The sequence below is a fragment of the Somniosus microcephalus genome, chromosome 19 (assembly GCF_052327205.1).
Source record: "Somniosus microcephalus isolate GS21.2 chromosome 19, FLI_Smic_1.0, whole genome shotgun sequence".
Classification (NCBI taxonomy): domain Eukaryota; kingdom Metazoa; phylum Chordata; class Chondrichthyes; order Squaliformes; family Somniosidae; genus Somniosus; species Somniosus microcephalus.
In genome coordinates, this window is record NC_141005.1 from 4,330,748 (window position 1) to 4,346,576 (window position 15,829).

The window sequence follows — 15,829 nt, forward strand, 5'->3', positions numbered from 1 at the left end:
ACATACCTATATGGCAGGCGATTTACAATAGAGAGTGACCATCGTCCACTAGAACAGATCTATAAGAAGAATCTGTGCAAAGCGCCTGCAAGACTGCAAAGACTACTTCTAAGGATCCAAAGCTATGACTTCATGCTTAAATATAAGCCAGGAAAGGAAATGTTGCTAGCAGATTGTGGTAAACCACTTTTATCGTTACACTATAGTTATCACTGTTGTATTGTTATCACCGTTATCACTGTTGTATCACGATACGAGGTCGCCTCTTGTCGCGCTGTTATACCTGGGCTGACCACCTCCGACTCCGCCCATGGCTCCACCTACCTGCCCAGGTATAAAGGTAGTCGACTGGCTGGTATTCCTCCTTGTTGGACCCGATCACCCACGAGGGTGGGCTCTGTTATTTAGTCAATAAAAACCTTTAGTTACGTTCCTAACTCGTCGCCTTTTATTGGACGAATTGATAGGTATATCAATTTTATTGACTAAATTTTAAAGATGTCTACTACTGGCCAGCCAGAAGCCCTCCCAGAAGCACAGCCACACCAGCCGGCTTGGCTGCAAGCCCTCAAACCACCGTACCTGGATCTAAACCCACAGGCAGCAAACGCAGCCCTCAACTTCAAACACTGGCTGGACTGCTTTGAATCCTACCTGGAAGAATCCAGCGCCCCGCAGAGATCCAAACTAAGACTTCTGAACGCCCAAGCGAGCCCGAGAGTATACGCACTCATACAGGACACGACTACGTACGAGGCCGCTATCAACCTACTGAAACAGCAGTACCGCAGCCCGGTAAATTACATGTACACCAGGCACCTCCTAAGATCCCGCCCGCAACAGCCAGGAGAGTCTGTAGCTGAATTTTTACGGGCGCTAAGAGCACTCGGCAGGAACTGTGACTTTAAAGCGGTGACGGCTGTTGAAAATACGGAAGATAATATCCGCGATGCCTTTGTGAAAGGCCTACGGTCCGACTACTCACGGCAAAGACTGCTTGAAGCTAAAGACCTCGACCTGGACAAAGCTGAAGCCCTCGCTCTCTCCCTGGAGGTGGCCCATCAGGACCAGGAGGCGTTTTCCAGGTACTGCTCGCGACCCTGGGACTCGGGCCCGACCCCTACCGCAATACCCTTCGCAGCGCCGCCCCCGGGACCTACCTCAGCGTCGGCGTCCCGGACCCGACCGGGCCCGCCACCCCCGGTACCGGCTCCGACATCGGGCACCCGCGATCGGGCCGCCGGCTGCTTCTTTTGCGGCCAGGAGAAGCACCCGAGGTCGCGCTGCCCAGCCAGGAACTCTACCTGCACAACCTGCAGGAAGAAAGGCCATTTCTCTAAGGCCTGCAGGAGCGGATCTTCAGAGGCCAGCAGTGCCTCATGCGAACTGTGGGGGCGGCCATCTTCTTTCACGGCAACTGAGGCCAGTATCCCCACACGTGAGTCATGGGGGCGGCCATCTTTGATCAAGGCAACCGACCCCAATAGTGCCTCATGTGAGTTACGGGGGCAGCCATCTTCTCCGCCATTTTGTCCTACCTCGTGGGAGACGCCATTTTACACACCACGCCCGACTGCCACCGGGCCCCCGGACCCGACGACCGCCTCGCCCGCAGACGACAACGACTCGCTTACCTACACGCTAGCCTCCGTCACTCTGGATCAAGCCCGCCCACACCACCTGTCCAAGTCGATGATGGACATCAAAGTAAACGGCCACGCCACGACCTGCCTGTTCGACAGCGGAAGCACGGAGAGCTTCATCCACCCAGACACGGTGAGCCACTACTCCCTCCCTGTCCTGCCAACGCGCAACCGAATCTCGATGGCATCGAGGTCCCACGCCACGGACATTAGCGGCTACTGTGCTGTGACCTTGTCGGTTAAGGGTACAGAGTATAAAAACTTTAAACTCCTCGTCCTCCCCCAGCTCTGCGCTGCCGTCCTACTAGGGCTGGACTTCCAATCCCACCTCCAAAGTGTAACCCTAGCATACGGTGGACCCCTCCCCCCACTCACAGTCGACAACCAGCGAAGGTTAAACCGCCCACCGCGTAACACCTGCAGCCTATCCACCCTCAAGGTGCCGCCACCTTCCCTGTTCGCTAACCTCACCCCCGACTGCAAACCCGTCGCTACCAAGAGCAGGCGGTACAGCGCTGGGGACAGAGCTTTCATTAGTTCTGAGGTGCAGCGTCTCCTGAAGGAGGGCATCATCGAGGGGAGCAACAGCCCCTGGCGTGCCCAGGTCGTGGTCGTTAAGACCGGCGATAAAAATCGCCTGGTCATCGACTACAGCCAGACCATAAACAGATACACCCAGCTGGACGCATACCCCCTTCCCCGCATATCTGACATGGTCAATCAGATTGCACAATACCGCGTATTCTCGACCATCGACCTTAAGTCGGCCTACCACCAACTCCCTATCCACCCCGAGGACCGCCAGTACACCGCCTTCGAGGCGAATGGGCGCCTATACCACTTCCTTAGGGTCCCGTTCGGTGTCACCAACGGGGTCTCGGTCTTCCAAAGGGAGATGGACCGGATGGTTGACCAGAACGGACTGCAGGCCACATTCCCCTACCTAGATAACGTCACCATCTGCGGCCGCGACCGGCAGGACCACGACGTGAATCTGGAGAAATTCCTCCGTACAGCCCAACGGCTGAACCTCACCTACAATAAGGAGAAATGTGTGTTTAACACCTCGCGCCTTGCCATCCTTGGCTGTGTAGTAGAGAACGGACTCATCGGCCCCGACCCCGAAAGAATGCGCCCCCTCATGGAGCTACCCCTCCCCCACTGCCCTAAGGCACTTAAGAGAACCCTGGGGCTCTTCGCCTACTATGCCCAATGGGTGCCCAATTATGCGGACAAAGCCAGACCCCTCATGAAGTCCACATCCTTCCCCCTTACGGAGGAAGCGTGCGCAGCCTTCTCCCTCATTAAGGGAGACATTGCCAAGGCCACTATGCACGCAGTGGATGAGTCCATCCCCTTCCAAGTCGAGAGCGATGCATCCGACTTCGCCCTAGCCGCCACCCTTAACCAGGAGGGGAGACCGGTGGCCTTCTTCTCAAGGACCCTACAGGGCCCTGAGATCCGACACTCGTCGGTCGAGAAGGAGGCCCAGGCGATTGTGGAGGCGGTACGACGCTGGAGGCACTACCTGGCAGGCAAACGATTTACCCTCCTTACCGACCAACGTTCGGTCGCTTTTATGTTTAATAACAAGCTGAGGGGCAAAATCAAGAATGACAAGATCTTGAGGTGGAGAATCGAGCTCTCCACCTACGATTATGATATCTTGTACCGGCCAGGTAAGCTGAACGAACCCCCCGATGCTCTGTCACGAATTACATGCGCCAGCGCGCAAAGTGATAGACTTCAGACCCTCCACAACGACCTCTGCCACCCCGGGGTCACCAGACTTTACCACTTCATTAAGGCCCGCAACCTGCCCTACTCCATCGAGGAGGTCAGGACCATAACCAGGAACTGCCAGACCTGCGCCGAGTGCAAACCGCACTTCTTTAGGCCGGACAGAGCAAGCCTGATCAAGGCCACCCGCCCCTTCGAGCGCCTGAGCATCGACTTTAAGGGGCCCCTCCCGTCCTCTGACCGTAATGTGTACTTCCTCAACATTGTTGATGAGTACTCCCGTTTCCCCTTTGCCTTCCCCTGCCCAGACATGACCAGTACCACGGTCATTAAATGCCTGAACGACCTCTTCGCCTTGTTCGGGTTCCCAAACTATATACATAGTGACCGGGGCTCCTCTTTCATGAGCGAGGAACTCCGTCAGTTCCTACTAGCGAGAGGTATTGCAGCAAGTAGGACCACCAGCTACAACCCCCAAGGGAACGGCCAGGTGGAAAGAGAGAACGCGACGGTATGGAAGGCCGTCCTCTTAGCCTTAAAGTCTAAGGGCCTCCCAACCTCCCGCTGGCAGGAAGTCCTCCCGACAGCGCTGCACTCCATCCGGTCACTACTTTGCACTGCCGTTAACGCCACCCCCCATGAACGAATGTTTGTTTTCCCCAGGAAGTCGACTACGGGAACCACTCTACCAACCTGGCTGACCTCTCCGGGGCCCGTCTTGCTGCGAAAGCACGTGAGGGCCCATAAAACAGACCCCCTGGTCGAAAGGGTGAACCTCCTGCACGCCAACCCCCAGTACGCCTACGTGGCTTACCCAGACGGGCGGGAGGACACTGTCTCCTTACGAGACCTCGCACCCTCGGGCACTCCGGAGACACCACCTTTACCCCCCCCCACCACCCCCCCAATTCCAGCCCAGGTAGACGGCATACCGGAACCCCACGAGCCTTCGCCGACCACGCAGACACCAGCACTAACACCGGATAATGCAGCACCGCCGCTGCGACGATCGGAGAGGCTTACGAGGCCTCCGGACAGACTGACATACCAGAACTGGTAGTACACTTCACCCCGCCGGACTCAAATCTAAACAAGGGGTGAATGTGGTAAACCACTTTTATCGTTACACTATAGTTATCACTGTTGTATTGTTATCACCGTTATCACTGTTGTATCACGATACGAGGTCGCCTCTTGTCGCGCTGTTATACCTGGGCTGACCACCTCCGACTCCGCCCATGGCTCCACCTACCTGCCCAGGTATAAAGGTAGTCGACTGGCTGGTATTCCTCCTTGTTGGACCCGATCACCCACGAGGGTGGGCTCTGTTATTTAGTCAATAAAAACCTTTAGTTACGTTCCTAACTCGTCGCCTTTTATTGGACGAATTGATAGGTATATCACAGATGCGTTATCTCGATTGTCACCATATGAGAAACACGAGGTGGAGGGCCTAACAGTAAAAATCCACCACCTAGTGAGTGTTACCCCTACAAAGCTCAGTCAAATCAGAGATGAGACTGGCAAAGATGAGGAATTGCAACTTCTCACACAAGTAATACAGGGGTGGCCGGAGAGAATCCAGCAGGTACAGGCGACAATTCGTCAATACTGGACGATTAAAGACGATATTGCAGTAGAAGACGGTATTCTCTGTGCTGGATCGAGGATCATCGTGCCAACTTCGCCATCTCATACATGAAGGCCACATGGGAATGGAGAAATGCAAGCTGAGAGCCAGATCAGCTGTATACTGGATAGGCATGTACAAAAAATATCAAACAGATGGTCTCTGCATGTGGTATATGCCAGAAATACAGAAATGCACAACAGAAAGAGGAGATGATACCTAGTGAAATACCGTCAAGACCATGGCACACTGTTGGGGCAGATCTCTTCATGTGCAATCAAGAATGGTATCTCATAGTGGCAGATTACTATTCCAAGTTTCCTTTTGTGAGAAGGATGAAAGACTTGAGAGCCACAACTATCACCAGGATTGCAAAGAGCTTGTTTGCTGAACAAGGAATCCCAGAAAAGGTAATCTGTGACAATGGAACCCAGTTCACATCGAGTGAATTCAGAGCTCTGGCAGAAAAGTATGGGTTCAAAATAGTAACCTCATCCCCACATTTCCCAAGGGGACACGGGTTCATCGAAAGACAGATCCAGACTGTCAAGAGAACTCTCATCAAAAGTAGTGAGATGGGGGAAGACCAAGACCTTGCCCTCCTATCACTCAGATCAACACCACTGAAAGCAGACATGAAATCACCTGCGGAATTGCTGAATGGGAGGAAGTTTAAGACTACACTACCAGCAAAAATACATCCTCCCCAGGACCAGGAGGACTTCAGACAAAAGCTGACAGAAGCACAAATCGTAGGAAGCAAACATTACGATAAACATGCAAAGACGCTACCAGAATTGCTAAATGGACAATCAGTGCATGTGCAAGACCCGGTGTTGAAAATCTGGAATCCAGCCAAGGTCATTGGAAAAGCTGATACTCCAAGATCCTACTTCGTAGAGACTGAACCTGGTAACCAATACTTACGGAACAGACTCCACATCAGACCTTCACCTGAACTGGATAAGCAGCAGACAACATCAGCAACACTGACAACACCAGCTACCACAAGCAGTACAACACCAGAAAGAAGGGCTACAAATCAAACAACCACAAACATGCACACTCCAACTCCAAAGGTGACAGCAACAACAACGAGAGCGGAACACACCAAAACACCGCAGAGAGGAATGGTCACCACCAAATCCACAAGATGGAGGGACAACATCCAACCACCTGAGTGATATCGCGAATAAAAAAAACTCACGATTCTTTGTAGTTGATAATAATAGTTTAGATATAATATTTGTTCATTTAAATTGTTAAATTTCATGTTTTAGTTTTTTGAGAAAAAGGGATGTTACATTGTTATAGTATCACATCGTTAAATGGAACTACTTTGGTATGGAACTACTTTGGTATGGTGTAATTATATTGCTATGTGGCACACTGCACGGGCAGTGCACAGTGCAGCGTCGGACATCTTGTATCACTCCGCACCATGCGGCAGCACTGTAACAAAAGCAAGAATACAGCTAAGTAAAAGCACTAACTAAAATGAACTAAAAGTGTCTGTAATATATATAGAATAAGAACACAAGGAGACACAACATACCGCTCCTATGCAGTGTTTCCCCAGTGGCTACAGCAGAGCTGGTGGAAGGCTGCTGAATGTCGGTGCCAGAGACTACAGATGGCCTTGCAGGACGCCCTTGATCAGCTCTGGGCCTGGAAGGCCTGGCTGTGGACTGTGCCACCTCAGGATGGATGGCGGCGGTCTGGGCTGGCTGGATGACAGGCAGCGATAAGGGCACTGGCAGAGTGGCAGTGGTGGGAGCAGGAATGCTGTCATCCTGAGAGAGGACAGCAGGTTCCTGCTCCACTGGCACTCCCCCGGGGCAGCACCTCAGCATCTAACGGGAGGATGAGGCTCCATGAATATCCCCATCCTCAATGATGGTGGAGCCCAGCACGTGAGTGCAGAAGACAAGACTGAAGCGTTTGCAACCATCTTCAGCCAGAAGTGCCGAGTGGATGATCCATATCGGCCTAATCCTGAGGTCCCCACCATCACAGAAGCCAGTCTTCAGCCAATTCGATTCACTCCACGTGATATCAAGAAACGGCTGAGCACACTGGATACAGCAAAGGCTATGGGCCCCGACAACATCCTGGCTATCGGGCTGAAGACTTGTCTCCAGAACTAGCCGCGCCTCTAGCCAAGCTGTTCCAGTGCAGCTACAACACTGGCATCTATCCAACAATGTGGAAAACTGCCCAGGCATGTCCTGTCCACAAAAAGCAGGACAAATCCAATCCGGCCAATTACCGTCCCATCAGACTACTCTCAATCATCAGCAAAGTGATGGAAGATGTCATCGACAGTGCTATCAAGCAGCACTTACTCACCAATAACCTGCTCACTGATGCTCAGTTTGGGTTCCGCCAAGACTACTTGGCTGCTGAGCTCATTACAGCCTTGGTCCAAACATGGACAAAGGAGCTGAATTCCAGAGCAGAGGTGAGAGTGACTGCCCTTGACAACAAGGCAGCATTTGACAGAGTGTGGCATCAAGGAGCCCTAGTAAAACTGAAGTCAATGGGAATCGGGGGGAAAACTATCCACTAGCACAAAGGAAGATGGTTGTGGTGATTGAAGGTCAATCATCACAGCCCCAGGACATCGCTGCAGGAGTTCCTCAGGGCAGTGTCCTAGGCCCAACCATCTTCAGCTGCTTCATCAATGACCTTCCCTCCAACATAAGGTCAGAAATGGGGATGTTCGCTGATGACTGCAGTGTTCAGTGCCATTCACAACTCCTCAGATAATGAAGCAGTCCATGCCCGCATGCAACAAGACCTGGACGACGTTCAGGCTTGGGCTGATAAGTGGCAGGTAACATTCGCGCCACAGAAGTGCCAGGCAATGATTATCTCCAACAAGCGAGAGTCTAAACACTGCCCCATGACATTCAATGGCATTACCATCACCGAATCCCCCACCATCAACATCCTGGGGGGTCACCATTGACCAGGAACTTAACTGGATCAGCCACATAAATACTGTGGCAACAATAACAGGTCAGAGGCGGGGTATTCTGCGGCGAGTATCTCACCTCCTGACTCCCCAAAGCCTTTCTACCATCTACAAGGCACAAGTAAGGAGTGTGATGGAATACTCTCCACTTGCCTGGATGAGTGCAGCTCCAACAACACTCAAGAAGCTCGACACCATCCAGGACAAAGCACCCCCTCTACCACCTTAAACATCTGTGGCTGCAGTGTGTACCATTTACAAGATGCACTGCAGCAACTCGTCAAGGCTTCTTTGGCAGCACCTCCCAAACCCGCGACCTCTTCCACCTAGAACGACAAGGGCAGCAGCCGCATGGGAACACCACCACCTCCAAGTTCCCCTCCAAGTCACACATCATCCTGACTTAGAAGTATATCTCTGATCCTTCATCGTCGCTGGGTCAAAATCCTGGAACTCCCTACCTAACAGCATTGTGGGAGTACCTTCACCACACGGACTGTAGCGGTTCAAGAAGGCGACTCACCACCACCTTCTCAAGGGCAATTAGGGATGGGCAATAAATGCTGGCCTTGCCAGCGATGCCCACATCCCATAAAAACAAATTAAAAAAAAATCCCTACCAATCTGCTGGAGCACAGATTGGTGGCCTGCTGCGACACTGTGAAATCCCCGGTGGACTGTGGTGGACCCAGCCACAATGGCAGCAGTCAGAGCTTGTGTGGCATCAAGCTGAGACTGCATGAGAGCAGTCTGAGATTCAATGCCACCAACCATTGACTGCATGACAGCACTAAGGCGTTGCGTCACTTCCTCCTGTGCTGCAATGGAAGCTGCCACGCCCATGACACACATCATGAGGTCTGGATCCGCACGGCCTCTCTGGGTGTCCACCATCCTCTGCAGAGTGGAAATGATGGGCTCCATGGCATGCACAGAGCTCTGTGCAATGTCGGAGGCAGACTCCTCCATGTTCCTTACCATTGCCGAGAGGCCCTCGGGCACCCTTGCCATTGCACCTGTCATCTCGGAGTGCATGGCCATCACCCTTCTTGTGAACGCCTCCCCATTGAGGTCCTCATCTGAGTCCTGTGCAACAGAACTCACGCGCAAACTTGCACGCCCTCCGGAGAGCTGGCTCCCGAGCTACCATTTCCCCCTGGCCTTGCTGCAGCCCGCTTGTCCCCGGTGCATCACCCAGTGCAGACCACTCTACTAAACTTGCCTATAAAGATCACATAGTGCCAGAATCTGAGGTGGTGCCTGCAGGTGAGCGATGCAGTGACGCGGTGCTTTGCTCCTCCTCCTCTTCTTCCTCACTCTCAGTGGGAGGCTCAGGGACAGGCTGGTCATCTGGCTGCTGATTCTCTGAAAGCATAAAGGCACAAGACTTGCATTAAGGTGAGGGCAGGGGGGCAGGAAAGGAGCAAGGAATGCAGACATTCTCAGGAGGTGGAAAGTGGGAAAGGCTTGTGGTGTGAGGGAGAAGTGGAAGGAGAGGGGCTGAAGATACCGTTGTTGCCCCCAAGGGGGTCGACGTTGCCGAGGGCCACACCGCCCACCACCTGCTGCCCAATGAGTCGCAGCACTCGCTCCTCAAGGTCTGAGAGCTGCTGGAGCTGTGCATCACCCCCGCCTGTTCTCTGCTGCTCCCTCCTATTGTGGGCCATCTTGGCCTGCAAGAGAAACGAATGTGTGGGAGTCAGAGTCCAGCTATGTGTTTGGGAGATGTGCCTGCTGTCGTTCAATAGCTGTGATTGTAGGCAAGGCGTGAGATGTGGATGTGAGTTTGAGTAGGTGCAGATGCTTGGTGGGTGAGTGGTGGGGGTGTGGTGGTTTGTGCAGTGTGTACAGACTGAGGTTCAGATGCTGGTATGTAGGAGCTGTTGAAGCATGTTCTCACCTTGACCACCCGACTGAGGTCGTTGAATTTCTTCCGGCACTGTGTCAGGCTGCGTACAACCACACTGCTGGCCGAGACCTCCTGGGCCACTTCCCTTCATATTGCCCTGAACATCTGGGGCAATGGCCTCCTTCCAGTGTCCGGGAACAGCACTGCCCTCCTTCGCTCCTCTCCCGCGACCAATGCCTCGTCCGTGAAACGACAAGCTCACTCTTCCCTAGGAATGGGATCAGCCATTACGATCAGGGGATTGAGTTCTTTGCAGGCAGCACAGCACTGCTGATAATGAGGATCTGCACAATGATGCAACCTCCCCTTTAAGAGCTGGAAGGGGCCAGTGTGAAGGATCATTCCCGATTGCACAGTCCCTGAAATTCATTCTCGCTCCTGTGGCACCCTGCGTAGGTCATGAGCGCTTGATTTCGCGCTCCAGTTCTTTCCAGCAGCGCTAACAGCCAATTTAGGGGATGCTCAGAATCATTAGCACCTGGCACTAATTTTTCACAATTTCAAAAATTAGCACCCCGAACAGGGCGATACCGAATTTCACCCCCGTTGAATTTAAATGCTCAAATGGACCCTCGCCAGGAGGGCAGGATTGTGTGTGTGTTGGGGTTGGGGGGGGTGGTTGGCACGGTGTAGGTCGCTTTACATCTTAAGGGCATAACGGCGGGCGGGCGGAGTACCCCGGTTGTTACCATCGTCCAATGGCCAGGCCTGCATCTCATTTGGACACTGCTCGCACCAAACCAGCGCTCTGCCTGTTAGTGGCGGCTGAAAATGGGACAGTGCCAGCTGACAGTCAGAGGGGACTCGCACCTGTAGGCAGCGGGAGAGAGCTTTTAATGGGGGCCCCAGGAAGCACATTCCTGTTTAAAAAGCTACACTTTGGTCCTTTTTTTTTAGACCGCCTCCAGTGGCCCTTTTAAAGACCGCTGGTTAAGCCGCTCAAAGAACAGCAACAACAATATCTTGTATTTGTACAGCGCCTTTAACGTAGTAAAACGTCCCAAGGCACTTCACAGGAACGTTATCAAACCAAATTTGACACCGAGCCACAGAAGGATATTTTAGGGAACAATTGGTCAAAGAGGCAGATTTTAAAGAGCATCTTAAAGGAGGAAGGAGAGGTTTAGGGAGGGAATTCCAAAGGTTAGGGTATTCGAGGACAATGTCCACGCATATGCTTAGGAGCGGGGAACTGACAAAATGGTCACATTTTCCCACCACGTCTGCCACTATATGACCCAATTTTGGCCAGTATAGCTGAGGAAAATCAAGCTCATAATGTGACCTCTGTACTGTGACTGCCTACTCTCAGCAACATTTAATGGTTTAACTGCATACAAGGAAAGGTGGAAAGGTTCAAAGCTAAGCTTCCCCCCCACCAGCAGCAATTAGTGTGAGACTGAGCTATGCTGACTGGGAGCGTCCCAAATTCAATCCTTAGTCTTTGCTGATCTCAGTGACTTCCTGCTCCTAACTGGTATACAGTGGACTCTGCTGGAAACTGGGTATCAGTAATGGTAATATTAATAATACTATCTGGACGGTATCGGTAATGCTCTTCAGGGTGAACAGCCTGCTGAGATTCGTTATCTAGGCTGTCACATGAAGAATGGCCAGTAAGGAACCAGAGGTATGAAGCTGTGCCCGTATCCATTGATCTACATCCAAAGTCAGCCTGTTGCTGTGGGAGAGGAGGAAAGAAAAGTTGGAAAAGTCAGGGGATTAGAAGCTAGGTTCAATTTACATTATACACCGAGTCTAATTTATTTGCTTTCAACACAAATAAACTTGATTTTCAAGTCTCTGAAGCAATATAGGGTAAAGTGAGGCAGGGCACTGCACTGCCAAAAGGGCTCACTAAATTTACCTTTGTAGGAACTGGGGTTCCTCACCGAAGAATTGAGATCGACTCAGAAAATCAAAAACAATAAAATTTAATGAACAAACGAAGCTGTACAGGAAACTGTAGGATACAATGCAAATAGGTCTGGTCTGGTCTGCTTGAAAGCCTCTCTGGAAACTGCTAGAAGGTTCCGAGCTCAACTGCCAGCAGGTTCCGAGCTCAACTGCCAGCAGGTTCCGAGCTCAACTGCTAGAAGGTTCCGAGCTCTGACGTCATCACGTTCTTCCCGCCGTTGAGAGATCACGTGACGGACGGCATGACATCATCACGCGGAGTACAGGAAAGCCCTAGTACAGTTAACAGATACATTAAAGGTGCAGCCACCAGCTGTACTACATTGCTGTAAAAGGAATTATATACAATTGTCCGTAATCCTCTGGTGGTTCCGCCACACCTTGATAATTAATCGCCATTTCTGTTCCCTCAAAGTACAGTTGAAACTCATTTTTATGATGAACTTCTCTTTTTTTGGTGTTTGCTCTTCCTTGCTCTTAAATGAACCCAATATGTGCATACCAAGTGTCCTTGCCTTCAGGAGCGAGGGCTGGCCTGGGGTCTCCAGGAATTGAAGATTAAACACCAAAACACTGCTGCAGACAGCACCTGGGAGAAAGATCGCAGGGGCCGGAAGCGTTCTGCTTGCTTCCATTTTCTTCTTCTAACACTTCTGTTTATTAGTTATCAAAATATTGGAGACGGGAACCAGGCTGGCAGCACTTGAAAGGGAACAAGTCACCCGGTCCAGATGGGACGCATCCTCAGTTGCTGAGCGAAGTAAGAGTCGAAATTGCGGAGTTGTCGTCCACAATCTTCCAATCCTCCTGGGGTCCAGGGTCGTGGTGCAGGGGACGGGTGCTTGGGGACAGGGTTCGGGTTCTGGGTTTGTGAGTGTAAATCCTTATTTAGCCACTTTTTATATTGCAACATTAATATTTTGTGCCATTCCCTAGATTCCATCCTGCTTTAAATAAAAGAAATTGAGACTTTATATTAGTTGATCTTCTGTGGTATTACTCACAGAGAAAAATATTGATTTGGATACTTTAGTACATTTATTCTTTAGTTTTACATACAGGACATTCACTGACTCTCTTCATAATGCTGCTGTTAAATAGAATATTATTCTTTGCCAAAAATCTGTTCAGGTCTTCCTCCGTGCACCTCTGAACCATGATCATTACCCAGTGACGCTGGGTTAGTGTGGGGGGATCAGCCCAGATTCCTGCTCCTGATCATTACCCAGTGACGCTGGGTTAGTGTGGGGGGATCAGCCCAGATTCCTGCTCCTGATCATTGCCCAGTGACCCTGGGTTAGTGTGGGGGGATCAGCCCAGATTCCTGCTCCTGATCATTGCCCAGTGACCCCGGGTTAGTGTGGGGGAATCTGCCCAGGTTCCTGCTCCTGATCATTGCCCAGTGACCCCGGGTTAGTGTGGGGGGATCAGCCCAGATTCCTGCTCCTGATCATTACCCAGTGACCCTGGGTTAGTGTGGGGGAATCAGCCCAGGCTCCTACTCCTGATCATTACCCAGTGACCCTGGGTTAGTGTGGGGGGATCAGCCCAGATTTCTGCTCCTGATCATTACCCAGTGACCCTGGGTTAGTGTGGGGGGATCAGCCCAGATTCCTGCTCCTGATCATTGCCCAGTGACCCTGGGTTAGTGTGGGGGGATCAGCCCAGATTCCTGCTCCTGATCATTGCCCAGTGACCCTGGGTTAGTGTGGGGGGATCAGCCCAGGTTCCTGCTCCTGATCATTGCCCAGTGACCCTGGGTTAGTGTGGGGGGATCAGCCCAGACTCCTGCTCCTGATCATTGCCCAGTGACCCTGGGTTAGTGTGGGGGGATCAGCCCAGATTCCTGCTCCTGATCATTGCCCAGTGACCCTGGGTTAGTGTGGGGGGGGGATCAGCCCAGATTCCTGCTCCTGATCATTGCCCAGTGACTCTGGGTTAGTCATAGAGTCATAGAGTTATACAGCACGGATAGAGGCCCTTCGGCCCATCGTGTCCACGCCGACCATCACGCCCTTCTAATCTAATCCCATATTCCAGCATTTGGTCTGTAGCCTTGTATGCTATGGCATTTCAAGTGCTCATCCAAATGCTTCTTGAATGTTGTGAGGGTTCCAGCCTCCACAACCCTTTCGGGCAGTGAGTTCCAGACTCCAACCACCCTCTGGGTGAAAAAGTTCTTTCTCAAATCCCCTCTAAACCTCCCGCCCTTTACCTTGAATCTATGCCTCCTAGTTATTGACCCTTCTACTAAGGGAAAAAGCTCCTTAGTATCCATCCTATCTATGCCCCTCATAATTTTGTACACCCCAATCATGTCCCCCCTCAGCCTCCTCTGCTCCAAGGAAAACAAACCCAATCTGCCCAGTCTCTCTTCATAGCTGAAGCGTTCCAGCCCTGGTAGCATCCTGGTGAATCTCCTCTGCACCCTCTCCAAAGCTATCACATCCTTCCTGTAGTGTGGCGACCAGAACTGCACACAGTACTCCAGCTGTGGCCTAACCAGTGTTTTATACAGCTCCATCATAACCTCCTTGCTCTTATATTCTATGCCTCGGCTAATGAAGGCAAGTATCCCATATGCCTTTTTTACCACCTTATCCACCTGTTCCGCCGCCTTCAGGGATCTGTGTACTTGCACACCCAGATCCCTCTGACCCTCCGTCTTGCCTAGGGTCTTACCATTCATTGGGTATTCCCTTGCCTTGTTAGTCCCCCCAAAGTGCATCACCTCGCACTTTTCCGGGTTAAATTCCATTTGCCACTGTTCCGCCCATCTGACCAACCCATCGATATCGTCCTGCAGACTGAGACTACCCTCCTCGCTATTTACCACCTACCAATTTTTGTATCATCCGCGAACTTACTGATCATACCTTTTACATTCATATCCAAGTCATTAATATAGACCACAAACAGCAAGGGACCCAGCACCGATCCCTGTGGTACCCCACTGGCCACAGGCTTCCAGTCACAAAAACAACCTTCGACCATCACCCTCTGCCTTCTGCCACTAAGCCAGTTTTTTTATCCAACGTGCCAAGGCACCCTGGATTCCATGGGCTCTTACCTTCTTGACCAGTCTCCTGTGCGGGACTTTATCGAAGGCCTTACTGATATCCATGTATACCACATCCACTGCGTTGCCCTCATCCACACACCTAGTTACCCCCTCAAAAAATTCAATCAAATTAGTCAGACATGATCTTCCCTTGACAAAGCCATGTTGACTATCCCTGATTAATCCTTGCCTCTCCAAGTGGAGACTGATTTTGTCCCTCAGAATTTTTTCCAATAATTTTCCCACCACTGATGTTAGGCTCACTGGCCTGTAGTTCCCCGGTTTTTCCCTACTCCCCTTCTTGAATAATGGAACTACATTAGCGGTTCTCCAGTCCTCTGGCACATCCCCTGTGGCCAGAGAGGTTCTGAATATGTGTGTTAGAGCCCCCGCAATCTCTTCCTTTGCCTCACACAGCAGCCTGGGATACATTTCGTCCGGGCCTGGGGATTTATCCATTTTTAGGCCTGCTAAAACCGCCAATACCTCCTCCCTCTCGATGTTAATGTGTTCGAGCATATCACAGTCCCCCCGCCCTATTTCTATGTCTACATCGTCCCTCTCCATAGTGAAAACAGATGCAAAAAATTCATTTAGAACCCCTCCTACATCTTCCGGCTCCACACACAGATTGCCACTTTTTTCCCTAGTTATCCTCTTACCCTTAATATACTTATAAAACATCTTAGGATTTTCCTTTATTTTGCTCGCCAGTGTTATTTCATGGCCCCTCCTTGATCCCCTAATTTCTTTTTTAAGTATCTGATGCGCTATCAATTACTCATAAAAGACTGAGAGTTAGAAGAGTAACTAAAGGCTTTTATTAACAACAGAATGGAGGTCTGCCTCGAGTGGTCGACCGGTCCAGGATACAAGGGCTGGGGAGCAGTCACCTTTATACCAGGACCTGTGGGAGGAGTCAGCCGAGGCATGTCCAGGCATGTCCAGAGTG